Source organism: Oncorhynchus clarkii, chromosome 23, assembly GCF_045791955.1.
Source record: "Oncorhynchus clarkii lewisi isolate Uvic-CL-2024 chromosome 23, UVic_Ocla_1.0, whole genome shotgun sequence".
NCBI classification, from domain to species: domain Eukaryota; kingdom Metazoa; phylum Chordata; class Actinopteri; order Salmoniformes; family Salmonidae; genus Oncorhynchus; species Oncorhynchus clarkii.
In genome coordinates, this window is record NC_092169.1 from 40004048 (window position 1) to 40029250 (window position 25203).

Below are 25203 nucleotides of genomic sequence, written 5' to 3' on the forward strand. Positions count from 1 at the left end.
ATGGGTTGAAAAATGCTCCAGCCGTCTTTCAATCCTTTGTAGATGAGATTCTCAGGGACTTGCACGGGCAGGGTGTGGTAGTCTATATTGATGACATCTTGATTTATTCTGCCACACGCGCCGCGCATGTTTCCCTGGTGCGCAAGGTTCTTGGGCGACTGCTGGAGCATGACCTATACGTCAAGGCTGAGAAATGTGTGTTTTCCAAACCAGCCGTTTCCTTCTTGGGTTATCGCATTTCCAGCTCGGGGATGATGATGGAGTGTGACCGCGTTAACGCCGTGCGTAATTGGCCGACTCCGACCACGGTAAAGGAGGTGCAGCGGTTTTTAGGGTTTGCCAATTACTACCGGAGGTTTATCCGGGGTTTTGGCCAAGTAGCGGCGCCCATTACCTCACTGCTGAAGGGAGGGCCGGTGCGTTTGCGGTGGTCAGCAGAGGCTGATGGAGCCTTCAACCAGTTGAAGGCACTGTTCACTGGGGCTCCCGTGTTGGCGCATCCGGACCCTTCGTTAGCATTCATAGTGGAGGTGGATGCGTCCGAGGCTGGGGTTGGAGCCGTGCTGTCTCAGCGCTCGGGTACGCCACCGAAGCTCCGTCCCTGCGCTTTCTTTTCTAAGAAGCTGGGTCCGGCAGAGCGGAACTATGATGTGGGGGACCGGGAGTTACTAGCTATGGTAAAGGCCCTGAAGGTGTGGAGACACTGGCTAGAGGGGGCTAAACACCCTTTTCTCATCTGGACTGATCACCGTAATCTGGAGTATATTCGTGCAGCGAGGAGACTGAATCCGCGCCAGGCTAGGTGGGCCATGTTCTTTACACGTTTTAGATTTACGATCTCTTACAGACCAGGTTCCCTCAACACTAAGGCCGACGCGCTGTCCCGTCTCTATGACACCGAGGACCGGTCTATCGAACCCACTCCCATCCTTCCTGCTTCTCGGCTGGTGGCCCCAGTGGTATGGGAGGTGGACGCGGACATCGAGCGGGCGTTGAGGGTTGAACCTGCGCCTGCACAGTGTCCGACTGGCAGAAGTTACGTACCGCTTGGTGTTCGTGATAAGTTGATTCGGTGGGCTCACACACTACCGTCTGCGGGTCATCCGGGGATCGATAGGACAGTGCGGGGTCTTAGAGGGAAATACTGGTGGCCCACCTTAGCTAGGGATGTGAGGCTCTATGTCTCTTCCTGTTCGGTATGCGCCCAGAGTAAGGCTCCTAGGCACCTTCCTAGAGGGAAGTTACAGCCCCTCCCGATTCCACAACGGCCATGGTCCCATCTCTCGGTAGATTTCCTTACTGATCTTCCCCCTTCTCAGGGGAACACTACCGTTCTGGTCGTTGTGGATCGGTTCTCTAAGTCCTGCCGTCTCCTTCCATTGCCTGGTCTCCCTACGGCCCTACAGACTGCAGAGGCTCTTTTTACCCACGTCTTCCGGCACTATGGGGTCCCAGAGGATATCGTCTCCGATCGGGGTCCCCAGTTCACATCTCGGGTTTGGAAGGCGTTTATGGAGCGTCTGGGGATCTCGGTCAGCCTTACCTCTGGTTATCACCCCGAAAGTAATGGGCAGGTGGAGAGAGTAAACCAGGAAGTGGGCAGGTTTCTGAGGTCGTATTGCCAGGACCGGCCAGGAGAATGGGCAAGGTACGTCCCATGGGCAGAGTTAGCCCAGAATTCTCTTCGGCATTCGTCCACGAATATGTCGCCATTCGAATGTGTACTGGGTTACCAGCCGGTCCTGGCTCCGTGGCATCAGAGTCAGACCGAGGCTCCTGCGGTGGAGGAGTGGGTACAGCGCTCTAGAGAGACCTGGCGGGCAGTCCAGGATTCTCTCAGGCAGGCCAGTGAACGGCAGAAGAGAGACGCTGACCGCCACCGCAGTGAGGCCCCGGTGTTCGCACCAGGGGACAGGGTCTGGCTCTCGACCCGAAACCTGTCCCTCCGCCTGCCCTGCCGGAAGCTGGGGCCGCAGTGTGTGGGGCCATTTAAAGTCCTGAGGAGGATAAACGAGGTGTGTTATAGATTGCAACTTCCCTCTTATTATCGTATTAACCCCTCGTTTCATGTGTCTCTCCTCAGGCCGGTGGTAGCTGGTCCCCTACAAGACGGTGAGGTACCGGAGGTCCCTCCACCCCCTCTGGACATCGAGGGGTCCCCGGCGTACACAGTACGAGCTATTCTGGACTCGAGACGCCGGGTGAGGGGCCTGCAGTACCTCGTGGACTGGGAGGGGTACGGTCCGGAGGAGAGGTGCTGGGTACCGGGGAGGGACATTTTAGATCCTTCCCTCTTGAGGGATTTCCATCGCCTCCACCCGGATCGCCCTGCGCCTCGTCCTCCGGGTCGTCCTCGAGGCCGGGGTCGGCGCGCTGCGGGAGCCGCGCGTCAGGGGGGGGGGTACTGTCACGAACCTCGCCGAGGATGGTGCCTCTTCCTGTTCGGGCGGTGCTCGACGGTCGTCGTCGCCGGCCTATTAGCTGCCATCGATTCCCTTTCCGTTTGTTTTGGGTTATTGGTTAATTGGGTACACCTGTTTTGTATTAGGATTTGTTTGTAGGGTATTTAAGGGCACTAGGCCCGCTGGGTATTTGTGCGGGCTTGTTTTTGTTACTCTGTGTTTTGTTGGTGTGATTTATTATTGTATTTATTCTCCGGACTGTTTAGTCCTGTAGTTGTTTTGGACTAGCAACGTATTTACGCCCTGTGTGTTGGCGTGACTGTTTTTGTTGCGCTGGGGAATAAATCTGAGGAAAACGACTGAACCTGCTCTCTGCGCCTGATTCCACCCACCACACCTAGTAGATCGTAACACATATTCTCCGCCAACACTGTGTGTTTAGTAACCTCTATGTCTACCGCTTCACAAACAATGGGATCCCTTCTGCTGGCTGAGATGGTTTACCCCTTCACAAACAATGGGATCCCTTCTGCTGGCTGAGATGGTTTATATCTTCACAAACAATGGGATCCCTTCTGCTGGCTGAGATGGTTTATATCTTCACAAACAATGGGATCCCTTCTGCTGGCTGAGATGGTTTATATCTTCACAAACAATGGGATCCCTTCTGCTGGCTGAGATGGTTTATATCTTCACAAACAATGGGATCCCTTCTGCTGGCTGAGATGGTTTATATCTTCACAAACAATGGGATCCCTTCTGCTGGCTGAGATGGTTTATATCTTCACAAACAATGGGATCCCTTCTGCTGGCTGAGATGGTTTATATCTTCACAAACAATGGGATCCCTTCTGCTGGCTGAGATGGTCTACCTCTTCACAGATGATGGGATCCCTTCTGCTGGCTGAGATGGTCTACCTCTTCACAGATGATGGGATCCCTTCTGCTGGCTGAGATGGTTTACCTCTTCACAGATGATGGGATCCCTTCTGCTGGCTGAGATGGTTTAACTCTTCAAGATGATGGGATCCCTTCTGTTGGCTGAGATGGGGTCTACCTCTTCACAGATGATGGGATCCCTTCTGCTGGCTGAGATGGTTTAACTCTTCACAGATGATGGGATCCCTTCTGCTGGCTGAGATGGTTTACCTCTTCACAGATGATGGGATCCCTTCTACTGGCTGAGATGGTCTACCTCTTCACAGATGATGGGATCCCTTCTGCTGGCGATGTCCATCTTCAGTGCAGACACCTGTACACAACAACAGTTTGTGTCATGGCAGTGTAAAGTCAGTTATTACAAGCGGATAATAACCTGACCTCAAATCTCATTATTAAAGTGTTCTGACACAGGATTAAAACGGCAAAAACATTTTGTTGCTATTTACATGCATTGTCTCTTGTTTAAAATATATGTGGTTGTTTAGGGTTGATTAAAAGTCTTATGTTTGAGCCTTACCTGGTTATCCAGTGCGACAGTGTCCAGGTTGTTCAGGATGCTTTCTTTCTGGTACTCCTCCTTCTCCTGCCTCACTTCCTCCAGCTCCATCTCCATAGCAACCAGACACCAACATAGTCCTGTCTCCTCAGATGGCCAGCTCCTCTTCTGACTGGCCAGCTCCAGACGCAGCACCTCCCCCTCCATCTTGGAGTGGCACTGTGGGGAGAGAGGGTTTGCGGGTGGATAATGGCTACTAATACTGTTTTGAAGTCCTTCAATAATAGCTTAAACATATATCAGTGCCTGCAGTTTAACTTAAAGAAGGGCTGGATTTGGGATGAAGAGAGGCAGTACCTGTTGCATGAGCGAGGCCAGGGCAGCCTCCAGATTAGCTAGCCCGAGCTGTAGCGTTGGCCACCTTTTCTACTTACAGACCACCTGCAGAAAACATCATGTAGACAATGGCTATGAATTTTATGCTGTCGTCGTTTTTTATACTTACAACACCAAGACAAATTCCTATCATCATTGATGAATAGAAATAAAACGTATTTTGCATAGCAGTAGACTGAAACACAAGTACCCACCATTTTCAGATCTCTAGTCAGAACTTGATAAAGTGTGCCAAGTGACACCATTATCTCTGTCCTAGTACCACTATATAGTATACTGTTGAAATGTCTCATTGAGGGAGCGGATGTGGTTCTGGAGGTATGCGTTGACGGAGTCGATGGGGGTGAGTGTGGTTGCCGGGATAACGAAAGCAGTGTTGAGTTGTCTGGTGGAGCCCTCTAGTGGTCCTCTATGCGCCAGTACAGGGCCTTCAGCCCTGCTACCTACTCTTCTAGAACCTGGGTGTACTCTGGCGTACCTGCCGCTGATAAACAAACACACACACACACACACACACACACACACACACACACACACACACACACACACACACACACACACACACACACACACACAGGTTACTCAGGCATGTGTGTGACTGAGTCACGATTATATTACTACCCTTCTCTATATGCTAGAGGTTGAGGGTTATGCCTCCACAGCCAGTCCATTACTAGCTAGCTGTAACCATAAATACTCATATTACATTTTAACTGTCTGTCTGTGTACATTAATACCCTCCTTACAGGTCGGCACTCAGCTGTGTGAAGGGTTAGTGTTGACACCTGTTGGCCTGGGCTTTAGGCTAGTTAGGGTCTATCAGCAGAATGATAGGGTGGTAAGCGGATGCATGTGATAGTGATGGTTTTTAAGGGTTCTGGTAGGGTGGTTTTTGTGGTGGGAGGTGATTGGAATGGGGGCTGGTGATGGATGGGGTTAGGGATACAGCATGCATGGTAGATTTGTTTGTGATGCAGGAGGGGAGGGGATGGGAGGGGTTGTCGGTGTGAGCGAACACAGAGTAAGCAGTGAGACATGCTGGTGATGACATGGTGATGACATTTTTTGGGCTGGTGCTATAGGGATCTGTCAACAGGTTGGTGTTGAGGTGTGGGTTGATCCAAGACTGTGTCGAACTTCTAGGGGTTGTGAGTAAACAGTGTTTATACCTGGCTGTGCAGCGCTGTCAGTGGGCTAGGCTGTGCAGCGCTGTCAGTGGGCTTGGCTGTGCAGCGCTGTCAGTGGGCTTGGCTGTGCAGCGCTGTCAGTGGGCTAGGCTGTGCAGCGCTGTCAGTGGGCTAGGCTGTGCAGCGCTGTCAGTGGGCTTGGCTGTGCAGCGCTGTCAGTGGGCTTGGCTGTGCAACGCTGTCAGTGGGCTAGGCTGTGCAGCGCTGTCAGTGGGCTTGGCTGTGCAGCGCTGTCAGTGGGCTTGGCTGTGCAGCGCTGTCAGTGGGCTTGGCTGTGCAGCACTGTCAGTGGGCTTGGCTGTGCAGGACTGTCAGTGGGCTAGGCTGTGCAGGACTGTCAGTGGGCTAGGCTGTGCAGGACTGTCAGTGGGCTAGGCTGTTCAGCGCTATTAGTGGGCTTGGCTGAGCTCTGTGCTGGAGGTTAGGGTAGAGGTCCTTTATGCCAAGAGTGTGCAAAGCTGTCATCAAGGAAAGGCATGGCTACTTTGAGGAATCTCAAATCTCAAATCTATTTTGATTTGTTAACACTTTTTTGGTTAAAACATGATTCCATATGTGTTATTTTATAGTTTTGATGTCTTCACTATTATTCTACAATGTAGAAAATAGTAAAATAAAGAAAACTTTGGACTGGTACTGTATATACAACTGAAGTCGGAAGTATACATACACCTTAGCCAAATATATTTAAACTCAGTTTTTTACAATTCAAGACATTTAAACCAAAAAAAAAAATCCCTGTTTTAAGTCAGTTAGGATCACCACCTTATTTTAAGAATGTAAAATGTTAGAATAATAGTATAAAGAATGATTTATTTCAGCTTTTATTTCTTTAATCACATTCCCAGTGGGTCAGAAGTTTACATACACTCAATTAGTATTTGGTAGCATCGCCTTTAAATAGCTTAACATGGGTCAAATGTTTCGGGTAGCCTTCCACAAGCTTCCCACAATAAGTGAATTTTGGCCCATTCCTCCTGACAGAGCTGGTGTAACTGAGTCAGGTTCGTAGGCCTCCTTGCTCGCACACGCTTTTTCAGTTCTGCCCACAAATTTTCTAGAGGATTGAGGGCTTTGTGATGGCCACTCCAATACCTTGACTTTGTTGTCCTTAAGCCATTTTGCCACAACTTTGGAAGTATGCTTGGGGTCATTGTCCATTTGGAAGACCCATTTGCGACCAAGCTTTAACTTCCTGACTTGAGATGTTGCTTCAATATATCCACATAATTTTCCTCATGATGCCATCTATTTTGTGAAGTGCACCAGTCCCTCCTGCAGCAAAGCACCCCCACAACATGATGCTGCCACCCTTGTGCGTCACGGTTGGGATGGTGTTCTTCGGCTTGCAAGCCTCTCCCTTTTTCTTCCAAACATAACGATGGTCATTATGGCCCAACAGTTCTATTTTTGTTTCAACAGACCAGAGGACATTTCTCCAAAAAGTATGATCTTTGTCCTCATGTGCAGTTACAAACCATAGTCTGACTTTTGCATGGCGGTTTTGGAGCAGTGGCTTCTTCCTTGCTGAACGGCCTTCCTGGTAATGTCGATATAGGACTCGTTTTACTGTGGATATAGATACTTTTGTACCCGTTTCCTCCAGCATCTTCACAAGGTCCTTTGCTGTTGTTCTGGGATTGATTTGCACTTTTCGCACCAAAGTACAGAACGCGTCTGTAAGTCCAGCAAGTCCAGCAAGCACCAGGACCATCTCCTAAAGTTGATTCAGTTGCGGGATTGGGGCACCACCAGTACAGAGCTTGCTCAGGAATGGCAGCAGGCAGGTGTGAGTGCATCTGCACGCACAGTGAGGCAAAGACTTTTTGAGGATGGCCTGGTGTCAAGAATGGCAGCAAAGAAGCCACTTCTCTTCAGGAAAAACATCAGGGACAGACTCATATTCTGCAAAAGATACAGTGATTGGACTGCTGAGGACTGGGGTAGAGTCATTTTCTCTGATGAATCTCCTTTCCGATTGTTTGGGGCATCTGGAAAAAAGCTTGTCCGGGGAAGACAAAGTGAGCGCTACCATCAGTCCTGTGTCATGCCAACAATAAAGCATCCTGAGACCATTCATGTGTGCGGTTGCTTCTCAGACAAGGGAGTGGGCTCACTCACAATTTTGCCTAAGAACACAACCATGAATAAAGAATGGTACGAACACATCCTCCGAGAGCAACTTCTCCCAATCATCCAGGAACAATTTAGATGTGGCCAGAAGTGAATTGACAGCATGCCAGGGCGGATTGCAGAGGTCTTGAAAAAGAAGGGTCAACACTGCAAATATTGACTCTTTGCATCAACTTCATGTAATTGTCACTAAAAGCCTTTGACACATATGAAATGCTGGTAATTATACTTCAGTATTCCATAGTAACATCTGCAAAAATATCTAAAGACACTGAAGCAGCAAACAAATTAACAAACAAATGAATAATTGTGTCATTCTCAAAACTTTTGGCCATGACTGTATGTAAACTTCCGACTTCAACTGTATATATGTATATATAGAAAAATAGTTTGCCAGCCATCACTCATCAAAAAGATGGCCGCCATCACTCATCGAATACAATTAGTTCCTTACCCCCATCGAGTGGTCATTGGTTGAAACTGCTCACAGACGCGTATATATATTATTATTAGAATAAGGCTGTAACATAACAAAATGTGGAAAATGGGAAGGGGTCTGAATAATTTCAAAATTCACTGTATATACAGTACCAGTCAAATGTTTGGACACACCTAGTCATTCAAGGGTTTTTCTTTATTTGCACTATTTTCCAATAGTGAAGACTTCCAAACTATGAAATAACACATATGGAATCATGTAGTAACCGAAAAAGTGTTAAACAAATCAAAATATATTTTATACGTATTTGAGATTCTTCAAAGTAGCCACCCTTTGCCTTGATGACAGCTTTGCACACTCATGCCATTCTCTCAACCAGCTCCATGAGGTAGTCATCTGGAATGCATGTCAATTAACAGGTGTGCCTCTTACTTCTACCCCCTCCTTTTTCTAACATTCTGTTAAAAATCGCGCAACTTTTCAGCGTCCTGCTACTCATGCCAGGAATATAGTATATGCATATGATTAGTATGTGTGGATAGAAAACACTCTGAAGTTTCTAAAACTGGTTAAATCACGGCTGTGACTATAACAGATTGTGTGTTTCATTGAAAAACGCAAGAAAAACTGCTCTCTGAAAGCTAAAAATAATTTCCATAAGTCACTTCCATGGGTTGTTAAAAGGGGACAAAATTTAATATCGACCTGCATGCAATTCATACAAATTCCACACGATGTCGCCATTGTCGTCATCTTCAATTGAATTTTTTGTTGGAAAATCCAACTATCTGGCTTCCGTTTCTTCCAGTCTCCACCAGGATGCTGTGAATGTTGACATTGGCAGCCATTGATTTGCAGACGAGGAGCTATTGAATATACATCGCCCTGTAATCATTTTGATAGATTATAAACGTTCACTAATACCTAAAGTTGGATTACAAAAGGATTTCGAAGTGTTTTGTGAAAGTTTATCGTCGACTTTTTTAATTTTAAAAAATGACGCAGCATTTAAAAACAATGTTTTTGTTCTGAATGACACAGCTTCCATAGAAAGCTATTTTGGGTATATATGGACCGATTTAAACGAAAAAAAGACCCAATAGTGATGTTTATGGGGCATATAGGAGTGCCAAGAAAGAAGCTTGTCAAAGGTAATGAATGTTTTATATTTTATTTCTGCGTTTTGTGCTGCGTCGGATAAGCAGAGTCTTTGTTTACGTCGCATTCAGGCATTTTGAGGTGTTGCATGCTATCAGATAATAGCTTCTCATGCTTTCGCCGAAAAGCATTTTAAAAATCTGACTTGTTGGCTAGGTTCACAACGAGTGTAGCTTTAATTCAATACCCTGCTTGTGAATTTTGATCAAGGTTTGAGTTTTAACGAGTACATTTAGCATTTAGCGTAGCGCATTTGCATTTCCAGGTGCCTACTTAAGACATATGCGTCTCAAGTAGAATCAAGAAGTTAAAAGTTAATTTGTGCATTTGAGCCAATCAGTTGTGTTGTGACAAGGTAGAGGTGGTATACAGAAGATTTGGTTAAAGACCAAGTCCATATTATGGCAAGAACAGCTCATATAAGCAAAGAGAAACAACAGTCAATCATTTTTTATATATTTTTTTTACCTTTATTTAACTAGGCAAGTCAGTTAAGAACAAATTCTTATTTAAAATGATGGCCTAGGAACAGTGGGTTAACTGCCTTGTTCAGGGGCAGCACAACAGATTTTTACAGCTCGGGGATTCGATCTAGCAACACTTTTGGTTTCTGACCCAATGCTCTAACCACAAGGCTACCTGCCGCCCCGGCCCCTAATGGGGCGTTACTTTAAGACATAAAGGTCAAGACATTAGCTTAAGACATGAACGTCAGTCAATGCGGAAAATGTCAAGAACTTTGAAAGTTTCTTCAAGGGCAGTCGCAAAAACCATCAAGCGCTACGATGAAACTGGCACTCATAAGGATCGCCACAGAAAAGGAAGACCCAGAGTTACCTCTGCTGCAGAGGATACGTTCATTAGAGTTAACTGCACCTCAGATTGCAGACCAAATAAATGCTTTGAGTAACAGACACATCTCAACATCAACTGTTCAGAGGAAACTGCGTGAATCAGGCCTTCATGGTCGATTTGCTGCAAAGAAACGACTACTAAAGGACACCAATTAGAAGAAGAGACTTGCTTGGGACATTAGATTGGTGGAAATCGGTCTTTTGGTCTGATGAGTCCAAATTTGAGATTTTTGGTTCTAACTGCCATGTCTTTGTGAGACACATAGTAGGTGAACAGATGATCCCCGCATATGTGGTTCCCAACGTGAAGCATGGAGGAGGAGGTGTGATGGCGTGGGGGTGCTTTGCTGGTGACACTGTTGGTTAATTATTTAGAATTCAAGGCACACTTAACCAGCATGGCTACCACAGCATTCTGCAGCGATATGCCATCTCATCTGGTTTGCACTTGGTGGGACTATAATTTGTTTTTCAACAGGACAATGACCCAACACACCTCCACGCTGCTGTAAGGGCTATTTGACCAAGAAGGAGAGTGATGGAGTGTGCATCATGACCCGGATTCCACAATCACCTGACCTCAACCCAATTGAGATGGCTTGGGATGAGTTGAACCACAGAGTGAAGGAAAAGCAGCCAACAAGTGCTCAGCATATCAATCAATTAAATGTATTTATAAAGCTAGAGCTAGTTAGAGACAGCAGGTGCGGTAGAGAGAGAGAGAGTCCAAACAGCAGATCCGAGACAAGGTAGCGCACGCACAGTGAACAGGTCACGGTTCTATAGCATCAGGCAGAACAGTTGAAAATCCAGTTTCAACTGTTCTGTCTGCGGCTATGGAATGCTGACCTGTTCACTGGATGAACTACCTTGTCCCGGACCTGCTGTTTTGGACTCTCTCTCTACCGCACCTGCTGTCTCTAACCTAGCTCTAGGCCAGGTAGTCCTGAGGCATGGTCCTAGGGCTCAGGTCCTCCAAGAGAAAAAAGAGAGAGAAAAATAGAGAGAATTAGAGGGAGCATACTTAAACTCACACAGGACACCGGATAAGACATGAGAAATACTCCAGATATAACAGACGGACCCTAGCCCCCCCACACATACAGTGCCTTGCGAAAGTATTCGGCCCCCTTGAACTTTGCGACCTTTTGCCACATTTCAGGCTTCAAACATAAAGATATAAAACTGTATTTTTTTGTGAAGAATCAAAAACAAGTAGGACACAATCATGAAGTGGAACGACATTTATTGGATATTTCAAACTTTTTTAACAAATCAAAAACTGAAAAATTGGGCGTGCAAAATTATTCAGCCCCCTTAAGTTAATACTTTGTAGCGCCACCTTTTGCTGCGATTACAGCTGTAAGTTGCTTGGGGTATGTCTCTATCAGTTTTGCACATCGAGAGACTGAATTTTTTTCCCATTCCTCCTTGCAAAACAGCTCGAGCTCAGTGAGGTTGGATGGAGAGCATTTGTGAACAGCAGTTTTCAGTTCTTTCCACAGATTCTCGATTGGATTCAGGTCTGGACTTTGACTTGGCCATTCTAACACCTGGATATGTTTATTTTTGAACCATTCCATTGTAGATTTTGCTTTATGTTTTGGATCATTGTCTTGTTGGAAGACAAATCTCCGTCCCAGTCTCAGGTCTTTTGCAGACTCCATCAGGTTTTCTTCCAGAATGGTCCTGTATTTGGCTCCATCCATCTTCCCATCAATTTTAACCATCTTCCCTGTCCCTGCTGAAGAAAAGCAGGCCCAAACCATGATGCTGCCACCACCATGTTTGACAGTGGGGATGGTGTGTTCAGCTGTGTTGCTTTTACGCCAAACATAACGTCTTGCATTGTTGCCAAAAAGTTCAATTTTGGTTTCATCTGACCAGAGCACCTTCTTCCACATGTTTGGTGTGTCTCCCAGGTGGCTTGTGGCAAACTTTAAATGACACTTTTTATGGATATCTTTAAGAAATGGCTTTCTTCTTGCCACTCTTCCATAAAGGCCAGATTTGTGCAATATACGACTGATTGTTGTCCTATGGACAGAGTCTCCCACCTCAGCTGTAGATCTCTGCAGTTCATCCAGAGTGATCATGGGCCTCTTGGCTGCATCTCTGATCAGTGTTCTCCTTGTATGAGCTGAAAGTTTAGAGGGACGGCCAGGTCTTGGTAGATTTGCATTGGTCTGATACTCCTTCCATTTCAATATTATCGCTTGCACAGTGCTCCTTGGGATGTTTAAAGCTTGGGAAATCTTTTTGTATCCAAATCCGGCTTTAAACTTCTTCACAACAGTATCTCGGACCTGCCTGGTGTGTTCCTTGTTCTTCATGATGCTCTCTGCGCTTTTGACGGACCTCTGAGACTATCACAGTGCAGGTGCATTTATACGGAGACTTGATTACACACAGGTGGATTGTATTTATCATCATTAGTCATTTAGGTCAACATTGGATCATTCAGAGATCCTCACTGAACTTCTGGAGAGAGTTTGCTGCACTGAAAGTAAAGGGGCTGAATAATTTTGCACGCCCATTTTTCAGTTTTTGATTTGTTAAAAAAGTTTGAAATATCCAATAAATGTCGTTCCACTTCATGATTGTGTCCCACTTGTTGGTGATTCTTCACAAAAAAATACAGTTTTATATCTTTATGTTGAAGCCTGAAATGTGTCAAAAGGTCGCAAAGTTCAAGGGGGCCGAATACTTTCGCAAGGCACTGTAAACTACTGCAGCATAAATACTGGAGGCTGAGACAGGAGGGGTCGGGAGACACTTTGGCCCTGTTTGACGATACCCCCAGACAGGGCCAAACAGGCAGGATATAACCCCACCCACTTTGCCAAGGCACAGCCCCCACACCATTAGAGGGATATCTTCAACCACCAACCTACTACCCTGAGACAAGGCAGAGTACAGCCCACAAAGACCTCCCCCACGGCACGAACCCAAAGGGGGCGCCAACCCGGACAGGAAGATGATGTCAGTGACTCAACCCTCTCATGTGATGCCCCCCTCCTAGGGACAGCATGGAAGAGCACCAGTAAGCCAGTGACTCAGCCCCCGTAATAGGGTTAGAAGCAGAGAATCTCAGTGGAGAGAGGGGAAGTGGCCAGGCAGAGACAGCAGGGTGGTTCGTCGCTCCAGTGCCTTTCCGTTCACCTTCACAGCCCTGGGCCAGACTACACTTAATCATAGGACCTATTGAAGAGATGAGTCTTCAATAAAGACTTAAAAGTTGAGATCGAGTCTGCGCTCTCACATGGGTAGGCAGACAATTCCATAGAAATGGAGCTCTATAGGAGAAAGCCCTGCCTCCAGCTGTTTGCTTAGAAATTCTAGGGACAGTAAGGAGGCCTGCGTCTTGTGACTGTAGCGTACGTGTTGGTATGTACGGCAGGACCAAATCGGAAAGATAGCTAGGAGCAAGCCCATGTACTGGTTTGTAGGTTAGCGGTAAAACCTTGAAATCAGCCCTAGCCTTAACATGAAGCCAGTGTAGAGAGGCTAGCACTGGAGTAATATGCATTTTTTGGGGGGTTCTAGTCAAGATTCTAGCAGCGGGGTTTAGCACTAACTGAAGTTTATTTGGTGCTTTATCCGGGTAGCCGGAAAGTAGAACATTGCAGTAGTCTAATCTAGAAGGGACAAAAGCATGGATCAATTTTTTTTGACAGAAAGTTTCAGATTTTTGCAATGTTACGAAGATGGAAAAAGCTGTCCTTTAAATATTTTTGATATGTTCATCAAAAGAGAGATCAGGGTCCAGAGTAATATATGTGCGAACTCCTTCAAGACTGTTGGAAAAGCATTCCTCGTGAAGCTGGTTGAGAGAATTCCAAGAGTGTGCAAAGCTGTCATCAAGGCAAAGGGTTGCAATTTTGAAGAATCTGAAATATAAAATATATATGATTTTTTAAACACTTTTTTTGTTACTGCATGATTCCATGTGTGTTATTTCATAGTTTTGATGTCCTCACTATTATTCTACAATGTAGAAAATAGTCAAAATAAAGAAAAACGCTTGAATGAGTAGGTGTGTCCAAACTTTTGACTGGTACTAATATGTCAAAAGTTATTGATTATTATATTATGATTATTATTTTGTATTATTTTTTGGGGGGGCGGTCCCTTGCGTGCCCGTTTGGGAACCACTGCTATATATTATGGTTGATTGTTCTAAGTATTCATTCTAAAAGGGAAAGTGCCCTTTAGAAAACACCCAAATAAAGTACATCACTTTGACAAACGATATGACCGGCTGAGTGAAAACCGATACTGAGTTTATGCCTGTTCAAAATTCAACTTGGGGTAGCGACCTTTTCAGGAAGCCATAGACACCTGACCTTAGGCCCTAGGACAATAGGGTGTCCAGTTTCAGACCCTCCATATACACCGTCGGTAGGAATCGGTAAGATACTGTTTCAGAATGTTGATGTTTAAGGTTACACTGCAAAGGGATTGCCCTGAATTTGACAGTAACTTACAGGCAGCTCGGTGGGAAGTAAAATTCTGTTTTTCATATTACAGTACACCTAATATAAATATGGTATCAAAGCAAGTACTGTGTCATGACACACAGTACAATACCATAAAATTGACTGTAGGATACTGTAAAAAAGTAAATGAATGAATGTAATGGATGAATGAATGAATGTAATGGATGAATGAATGTAATGGATGAATGAATGTAATGGATGAATGAATATAATGGATGAATGGAATGGACGATTGGATGAATGAATGGAATGGATGAATGAATGAATGTAATGGATGAATGAATGTAATGGATGAATGGAATGGACGATTGGATGAATGAATGGAATGGATGAATGTAATGGATGAATGAATGAAATGGATGAATGTAATCGATGAATGTAATCGATGAATGAATGAATATAATGGATGAATGGAATGGACGAATGGATGAATAAATGAATGTAATGGATGAATGAATGTAATGGATGAGTGTAATGGATGAATGAATGAAATGGATGAATGTAATGGATGAATGTAATCGATGAATGAATGAATATAATGGATGAATGGAATGGACGAATGGATGAATAAATGAATGTAATGGATGAATGAATGTAATGGATGAGTGTAATGGATGAATGGAATGGACGAATGGATGAATAAATGAATGTAATGGATGAATGAATGTAATGGATGAGTGTAATGGATGAATGGATTAATGAAATTAATTGAGGGGAGGGGTTTGTATTTCGCATGATTTTATTGTAATTACAAGCCATTGGTGCAAGCAGGCGGGCTAATAGGTTAAGTGTCTACACATTACAGCATATTAATGAATATTTGGTGTTTTATATCATCTACACGTACAGAGGTCTTTAAAAAAAGCTTCCAAACGGTCAGCAACTACAGGGCAAAACAGACCAAAAGGACATGGCAAAATGCTCAACCATTTAAATCTGCAATATGTAACTTTTTGGCCGACCCGACCAAGTTCATATAGAAGGGTAAATTGTAGATCTGTCATTAGCGTTGAAAGCAAGTCTAAGAAGCGGTATATCTGTTCTATGTGCGCAATTTCTATGCTTCCTGTTCTTAAGTGACATTCTTGCCTCTTTTACTTTCGGTTTTGTACACCAGCTTCAAACAGCTGAAAATACAATATTTCAGCAGGAAAATAACCTAGAACCTAGAACAAGACTTGAAAATGGCTGTCTAGCAATGATCAACAACCAACTCGCTTGAATAATATTTTAAAGAATAATGGGCAAATATTGTACAATCCAGGTTTGCAAAGCTATTAGAGACTAACCCAGAAAGACTCACAGCTTTAAAACCTCTCTAGGATAGGGGGCAGTATTTTCACGTCCGGATGAAAAGCGTGACCAAAGTAAACTGCCTGCTACTCAGGCCCGGAAGCTAGGATATGCATATTATTATTATTAATAATATTATTATTATTATTTGGCAGGCGAAACCCCGAGCACAATCCATCCAGGGAATTTTCTTTTGAGGTCAAGCTGTTTTCCATTAGTTTTCTATGGCAAGCCCGTTTTAATAGAAATATGCTTTCAGTTCCTATGGCTTCCACTAGATGTCAACAGTCTTTAGAAATTGGTTGATGTTTTTCCTTTGAGTAATGAAGAATTAGCCCTTTCCTTTCTGGGAGTCGAGCCAAGTGGAATCTTTTGTTTGGGTATCACGACCTGGCGCTCGCTACACTTTCATTTTATCGGCTATTGAACACAGTTTATCCCGTCTTAAATTTGATTGATTATTTACGTTTTAAAATACCTAAAGTTGGATTAGGAAAGTTGTTTGAAATGTTTGGACCAAGATTACAGGTAATTTATTAGATAATTTGTAGTCATGTTGGGCGATTTGGAACGGTGTTTTCCTGAATCAAACGTGCCAAATAAATGGACATTTTGGGGATATAACGACGGAATAAATCAAACAAAAGGACCATTTGTGATGTTTATGGGACATATTGGAGTGCCAACAGAAGAAGATCTTTAAAGGTAAGGCATGAATTATATTGTTATTTCTGAGTTTTGTGACGCGCCTGGCGAGTTGAAATATGATTGTCATGTGTTTGTTTGATTGGGTGCGGTCCTCAGATAATAGCATGGTTTGCTTTCGCCGTAAAGCCTTTTTGAAATCTGACATGATGGCTGAATTAACAAGAAGTTAAGCTTTATTTTGGTGTATTGCACTTGTGATTGTATGAAAGTTAAATATTTAGAATATTTTAATTTGAATTTGGCGCTCTGACATTTCACCGGATGTTGTCAAATCGACCCCGTTAACGTGATTTGATCCATAAGAAGTTTTAAATCGCTGCCAAATATGTTTCTACATAGTATTCGGGGTTGAATAATTGTCTAATCAAGATATAACCATGTTATTTTTAGTCATTATTGTTATTAACTGTGTATTTATTCCTCGCGCCACTACTTCTATATACATATCTTTATCTTTAACTCTGCATTGTTGGTCAAGGAGCCGTAAGTCAGCATTTCACTGTTAGTGTACACCTGTTGTTTACGAAGCATGTGACAAATACCCTTTGATATCTAGGTCCCATAGGCCGACGAAGGATAGCCACTCTTGGGAACAAAATGAAAGTTCAAGTTCAAACCCAACATGTTTTGGCATTAAAGTCTTGCTGAGGGTGCAGGGTAAGTGCCATAGAGGCAACAGGGACAGGCATGTTGGTCAGCCAATATGAAAGGGCATCAGACCACTTGGGATGCTGAAGGAAAGGGCACCACTTAAAAAAGTCTGTGGACGGGATCAGAGCCCCTCTCTAGAAACAGAAGGGCATCAGAAGGGGAGAGAACACTGAAGTGTGTGTGTGTGTGTGTGTGTGTGTGCACGCACGTGCGTGTGGAATGGGAGAATTAACTTTGGGGATAAAAGCGTCAGCTAAATGGAATATATTGAGAATCAAGAGTGGAATCTGGGGATTGAAGAAAGCCAAGTAACTCTATTGTCAGTTGGACCACATCCAGGGATGATTACATGGGTGGGAGGGACATTGTTAGCCAGGTTGCCATCTCAGCTGAGAGGGCAGCACAGTTCTCCTCCAAGTGGTCTTGGTTGAGGCTAGTCACTGCCGCCATAGTTTTGCGGGGTGTTGACTGTTAAAGTGCCCGGTTCTTTATGTTTACCAGACATCATTTAGTATCTACCTTTTACTTAGTGAATCTGTAATGTGCAGTAAAATTATTATTTAATAGCATATTTGCTTCTCCCCACATCCTGCAGGGCTCTACAGTGCCACCATTTTACTTGCATATGTGCCTAAATATTTTGCTGTGCAACCAAGAATGTTAATTTAGGAGCACCAGTGCGCCTAGAAAAATTTATGATTCTAACTTTATTACCTCATATATTTTTCATTGTACTCCTAAATTTCTTTGTGTGCACCTACATTTTTATACTTGCTCCAACATGCTCCTTGTAAATAAGGTCAGCGTGGAGCCCTGGTCCCTTTCAGTCATTCTGTAACGGTTTTCCGTATGAGAAGGAGAGTCGGACCAAAATGCAGCGTGTCTATTGCAATCCATGTTTAATGAAGAAACACACTAAACACAAACACTACCAAAACAATAAACTTAACGAAAACCGAAACAGCCTATACTTGTGTAACCTAACACAGAAACAATGACATCAGGACACTAAGGACAATCACCCACAAACACACAGTGAAACCCAGGCTACCTAAATATGGTTCCCAATCAGAGACAAACACCTGCCTCTGATTGAGAACCATATCAGGCCAGACATAGAAATAGACAAACAAGACATCAAACATAGAATGCCCACCCAGTTCACGTCCTGACCAACACTAAAACAAGGAAAACACACACGAACGATGGTTAGAACGTGACAGTACCCCCCCTCCAAGGTGCGGACTCCGGACGCACAACTTAAACCTATAGGGGAGGGTGTGGGTGGGCATCTGTCCGCGGTGGCGGCTCTGGCGCTGGACGTGGACCCCACTCCATAATAGTCTTTGTCCACCTCCTTAGCGTCCCTAGATAGGTGACCCTCCTAAGAGACAGCTCGGGACAGAGGGGAAGCTCGGAACAGAAGGACAGCTCGGGACAGAGGTAGCTCGGGACTGATGGGTAGCTCAGCACTGAGAGGAAGCTCAGCACTGAGAGGAAGCTCAGGCAGGTGGTTGGATCCGGCAGATCCTGGCTGGCTGGCGGTTCTGGAAGATCCTGGCTGACTGGCGGATCCGGAAGATCCTGGCTGACTGGCGGATCCGGAAGAGTCTGGTCGACTGGCGGATCCGGAAGAGTCTGGTCGACTGGCGGATCTGGAAGAGTCTGGTCGACTGGCGGATCTGGAAGAGTCTGATCGACTGGCGGATCTGGAAGAGTCTGGTCGACTGGCAGATCTGGAAGAGTCTGGTCGACTGGCAGATCTGGAAGAGTCTGGTCGACTGGCAGATCTGGAAGAGTCTGGTCGACTGGCAGATCTGGAAGAGTCTGGTCGACTGGCAGATCTGGAAGAGTCTGGTCGACTGGCAGATCTGGAAGAGTCTGGTCGACTGGCAGATCTGGAAGAGTCCGGTCGACTGGCAGCTCTGGCTGCTCCATGCTGACTGGCTGCTCCATGATGACTGGCAGCTCTGGCTGCTCCATGCTGACTGGCTGCTCCATGCTGACTGGCAGCTCTGGCTGCTCCATGCTGACTGGCTGCTCCATGCTGACTGGCAGCTCTGGCTGCTCCATGCTGACTGGCTGCTCTGGCTGCTCCATGCTGACTGGCTGCTCCATGCTGACTGGCTGCTCTGGCTGCTCCATGCTGACTGGCGGCCCTGGCTGCTCCATGCTGACTGGCGGCCCTGGCTGCTCCATGCTGACTGGCGGCACTGGCTGCTCCATACTGACTGGCGGCCCTGGCTGCTCCATGCTAACTGGCAGCTCTGGCGGCTCCTTGCAGACTGGCAGCTCTGGCGGCTCCTTGCAGACTGGCAGCTTTGGCGGCATCCTGCAGACAGGCAGCTCTGGCGGCTCCTTGCAGACTGGCAGCTCCTTGCAGACTGGCAGCTCTATGCAGACTGGCAGCTCCTTGCAGACTGGCAGCTCCTTGCAGACTGGCAGCTTCTTGCAGACTGGCAGCTCTATGCAGACTGGCAGCTCCTTGCAAACTGGCAGCTCTATGCAGACTGGCAGCTTTGGCGGCATCCTGCAGACAGGCAGCTCTGGCGGCTCCTTGCAGACTGGCAGCTCCTTGCAGACTGGCAGCTTAGCCTAGTGGTTAGAGCGTTGGACTAGTAACCGGAAGGTTGCGAGTTCAAACCCCCGAGCTGACAAGGTACAAATCTGTCGTTCTGCCCCTGAACAGGCAGTTAACCCACTGTTCCCAGGCCGTCATTGAAAATAAGAATTTGTTCTTAACTGACTTGCCTGGTTAAATAAAGGTAAAAAAAAAAAAAAAAAAAAAAAAAAAAAAGACTGGCAGTTCTGAACAGGCGGGAAACTCCGGCAGCGCTGTAGAGAAGGAAGGCTCTAACAGCGCTAAACAGGCGGGAGACTCCGACAGCGCTGGAGAGGAGGAGGGCTCCGACAGCGCTGGACAGGCGAGGCGCACTGTAGGCCTGATGCGTGGTGCTGGCACTGGTGGTACTGGGCCGAGGACACGCACAGGAAGCCTGGTGCGGGGAGCTGCTACCGGAGGGCTGGGGTGTGGAGGTGGTACTGGAAAGACCGGACCGTGCAGGCGTACTGGAGCTCTTGAGCACCGAGCCTGCCCAACCTTACCTGGTTGAATGCTCACGGTCGCCCTGCCAGTGCGGCGAGGTGGAATAGCCCGCACTGGGCTATGCAGGCGAACCGGAGACACCGAGCGCAAGGCTGGTGCCATGTAAGCCGGCCCAATGAGACGCACTGGGGACCAGCTGCGTAGAGCCGGCTTCATGGCATTAGGCTCGACGCTCAATCTAGCCCGGCCGACACCCGGAGCTGGAATATACCGCACCGGGCTATGAACCCGCACTGGAGACACCGTGCACACGGTGCCTGTCCGGTCTCTCTAGCCCCCCAGTAAGCACAGGGAGTTTGCTCAGGTCTCCTACCTGGCGTAGCCATACTCCCTGTTAGCCCCCCCCCAATAAATTTTTGGGGCTGGCTCTCAGGCTTCCATCCGTGTCGCCGTGCTGCCTCCTCATACCAGCGCCTCTCCGCTTTCGCCGCCTCCAGTTCTTCTTTGGGGCGGCGATATTCTCCTGGCTGAGCCCAGGGTCCTCTTCCTTCTAATTCGTCCTCCCATGTCCATACCTCCTCTTTGGGCTGCTCCTGTTGCCTCTTCTCCTGCTGCACCTTTGGGCGGCTACACTCCCCTGGTTTAGCCCAGGGTCCTCTCCCGTCGAGGATTTCCTCCCATGTCCAGAAATCCTTATTGCGCATTTACTCGCGCTGCTCCTGCCTGTTGACACGCTGCTTGGTCCTTTTGTGGTGGGTGATTCTGTAACGGTTTTCCGTATGAGAAGGAGAGTCGGACCAAAATGCAGCGCTTCACACTAAACACAAACACTACCAAAACAATAAACTTAACGAAAACCGAAACAGCCTATACTTGTGTAACCTAACACAGAAACAATGACATCAGGACACTAAGGACAATCACCCACAAACACACAGTGAAACCCAGGCTACCTAAATATGGTTCCCAATCAGAGACAATGACTAACACCTGCCTCTGATTGAGAACCATATCAGGCCAGACATAGAAATAGACAAACAAGACATCCAACTTAGAATGCCCACCCAGTTCACGTCCTGACCAACACTAAAACAAGGAAAACACACACGAACGATGGTCAGAACGTGACACATTCGCCATTCCGAAAGTCGAGCCAAGTAGCTTCAACGAAGAATGGAAAACAGAACAGTAGAACTATTGAAAAAATGAATAATAAACTGTTGAATGGAGAACAGTGAAAGTATTGACTGATAGAATAGTGAAACTACTGAATGAAAGAAATCAGTGAAACTTCATTTTTTGAGGTCAAAAGTAGGGTACTTCTTGTGGAGAGCACCCTGAAATTGGGCCCTTTTGAAGAAGAGGAAGAATAGGATGAGATGAGAGCTAAGAGGGTCTAGTATCAGATTAAGGTTGAGAACTTCAGACCAGGAAGCTCAGTAGCACCAGGCCAGGAGTCAGGAGTCGGAGGAAAAGTGGTGTATACACCCATATAAACTGTATAACATTAGTGATAAATCGAATAGAGTCCGGTATCAACAGCCACATGCTGTGGTAATAGAGGTGGTGTCAACAGCCACATGCTGTGGTAATAGAGGTGGTGTCAACAGCCACATGCTGTGGTAATAGAGGTGGTGTCAACAGCCACATGCTGTGGTAATAGAGGTGGTGTCAACAGCCACATGCTGTGGTAATAGAGGTGGTGTCAACAGCCACATGCTGTGGTAATAGAGGTGGTGTCAACAGCCACATGCTGTGGTAATAGAGGTGGTGTCAACAGCCACATGCTGTGGTAATAGAGGTGGTTTCAACAGTCACATGCTGTGGTAATAAAGGTGGTGTTAACAGCCACATGCTGTGGTAATAGAGGTGGTGTCAACAGCCACATGCTGTGGTAATAAAGGTGGTGTTAACAGTCACATGCTGTGGTAATAAAGGTGGTGTTAACAGCCACATGCTGTGGCAATAGAGGTGGTGTTAAACCCTCTTAAGGATCGGACACTTTTTTTTTCCAATTTTCGCCTAAAATGACATACCCAAATCTAACTGCCTGTAGCTCAGGACCTGAAGCAAGGACATGCATATTCTTGATACATTTGAAAGGGAACAATTGGAAGTTTGTGAAAATGTGAAATGAATGTAGGAGAATTTAACACATTAGATCTGATTAAAGATAATACAAAGAAAAAAACATGCATTTTACAAACAAAAAAAATGTTCCATCATCTTTGAAATGGAAGAGTAAAGCCACAATATTTTATTCCAGTTTAGGCGCAATTTAGAGGGCAGCAGTGTATGTGCAAAGTTTAAGACTGATCTAATAAACCACTGCATTTCTGTTCAAAGTGTTGTATCAAGTCTGCCCAGATGTGCCTAATTGGTTTATTGATAGCATAGCATGGTATTCTTTCACTGTAATAGCTACTGTAAATTGGACAGTGCAGTTAGATTGACAAGAATTTAAGCTTTCTGCCCATATCAGATATGTCTATCTCCTGGGAAATTTTGTTGTTACTTACAACCTCATGCTAATCACATTAGCGCACGTTAGCTGAACCGTCCAGTGGGAGGGGGGGTCGCCGATCCCGTAGAGGTTAACAGGAGCCGAGGGGCATTTAAAGGCTACCTCTCCTCACTTGGCAACAGCCTCTCCTGTCTCTGTCATAATCCCCCCATTCCCTTCCAGTCTGTCACTTTGTCCTGGCTGTTGTCTGTTAGCTCGGGTGCGGCAGGTAGCCTAGCGGTTAGAGCATTGGGCCAGTAACCGAAAGGTTGCTAGATCGAATACCGAGCTTACAAGGTAAAAATCTGTCATTCTGCCCCTGAACAAGGCAGTTAACCCATTGTTCCTAGGCCGTCATTGTAAATAAGAATTTGTTCTTAACTGACTTGCCTATTTAAAATAAAGATTAAAAAAGAACAAATGTGAAAGAGTAAGGGTGGCTGTAGTCTGTTGGCGTGGTATAAGATCAGTCAGAATGTGTGAGAGAGAGGGTACATGCCGATCTGTCAGTGGGCTGCAGCATCACTGGTTGAACTATTTAAAGACCTTTACATGCTCAAGATGAATGGCCAGCCTGGATACAGGGGCGAGGGGATAATGTTTCAGTCATGCCCTAGCTAAGGTCCCTCAAAAAAATCCAGCTCTCACACCCAAACTCCCCTCCTCCTCCCCATGCTTCTGCCTATCACCCTACTCCCCTTCTCTCACTATCCAGGACACGTTTGGGGCTCCTGCTGTTCTTCAGAATATCTGTGGTAACATCACTCGAGGGTTAAGGTTACTACAAGTCTTTTCATTTTGTGAAAACAAGGAAGAGTCACTTGCTAATAGTAGCTAGCTGGCAGCCTGGTTATCAGTGCAAAAAAGGCTACTTTGATGAATAGCCTAAAGATCAGACAGAGGAACCAAGAGACAACACTGCCCCCACGGCTGTGGAAGGAATGATATGGCGTGTCTACATTTTCAGGCAACAGAAAAGTATGGCGAATGCCGGAGCGTATTACATATTATTTGTGCCGGAAAATGACTTCGCAACACTCCGAATCTTTCGTCTTCGTAGAGCTTGTAGTAAGCTTTAGGGGTCCTGGGGTAATGTCAGTCACAGCCATTCCTTCTTACCCTCCCCCTCTCCAACACTATAGTCCCCCACAGTATGCTACTCTAACACCCTACTCCAACTTCCACTACAAGTGGAGGACTCCTGCTGCTTTCTAGAATAACTGTTGTAACAACACTGGTTTCTGGGGTGAAGGGGTTAGTAATACTGAACATGTCTCTTACACACAGAAATAGATGCACAGTAGGACATCTGGCTACGACTGTCCCTTGACATCTTCTCTCTCTCTCTCTCATAACAGGCCTGTCATGTTACTGTAACCCATCACTATCACCTTTCACTCTGTGACAAGTAGTTAAAGCTCTAACATGATTGGACGACATCCCTCCCATGTTTTAGCTGGTCTCTCAACTGTTCTCTGAGTGGCCGACCCAGGGTCTGGTCTCTCTCCATGGTAACAGTGTGCCGTAACCATGTCCTGTAGTTCTATCTCCTTCTCTCTCAGCTCTGCACTAGTCTAAGGACAACAGGAAAATTGGTGTATCACTAATCAACTGATTGAATTCAGCTTTATTGTCACTATAATTATGCAATAAGGCACAAGGGGATGTGGTATATGGCCAATACACCACAGCTGAGTGTTGTTCTTACGCACAACGCAATGTGCCTGGATACAGATCTTAGCCTTGGTATAGTGGCCATGTACCACAAACCCGCAAGGTGCCTTATTGCTATTATAAACTGGTTACCAACGTAATTAGTGTCAGACCCAGCAAGTTGTGATCTAGTTAGGTGTCTATAGGTGTATGAACCAGACTAGCTGTAGTCTTCAAGGCAAAACTGCTCCAGTCCCTTCAAGTTGGATGACTTCCACTGGTGTACAGCAATCTTTAAGTCATACCACAGATTTTCAATTGGATTGAGGTCTGGGATTTGACTAGGCCATTCCAAGACATTTAAATGTTTCCCCTTAAACCACTCGAGTGTTGCTTTAGCAGTATTCTTTCAATTTTTTAATAAAGGATTTAATGGTGCTCCGTGGGATGTTCAAAGTTTCTGATATTTTTCATAACCCAACCCTGATCTGTACTTCTCCACAACTTTATCCGTGACCTATTTGGGGCGCTACCTAAGTCTTCATGGTGCTGCTTGTGTCACGTTCATGCTGCTTGTGTCACGTTCCCTTTGATTGGGAACCATATCAGGCCACCATAGTCATACAAATCACCTAGACCTACAAAAACCCTAGACATACAAAAAACCCTAGACAATACAAAAACTAGCGTACCCACCCTAGTCACACCCTGACCTAACCAAAATATAAAGAAAACAGAGATATCTCAGGTCAGGGCGCGACAGTACCCCCTCCCCAAAGGTGCAGACTCCCAGCCATAAACCTGAACCTATAGGGGAGGGCCCGGGTGGGCATCTACCCTCGG

General features: G+C 45.8%; 1 protein-coding gene and 1 pseudogene across 1 annotated transcript in view; one reads left to right on the plus strand and one right to left on the minus strand.

Moving 5' to 3' along the window:
• LOC139381674 (monocarboxylate transporter 4-like) overlaps positions 1–25203 on the plus strand; it is a 98764-nt gene that overhangs the window by 36084 nt on the left and 37477 nt on the right. The gene's annotated exons all lie outside the window — the stretch shown is intronic.
• LOC139381290 (coiled-coil domain-containing protein 57-like) overlaps positions 1–25203 on the minus strand; it is a 49508-nt pseudogene that overhangs the window by 16879 nt on the left and 7426 nt on the right.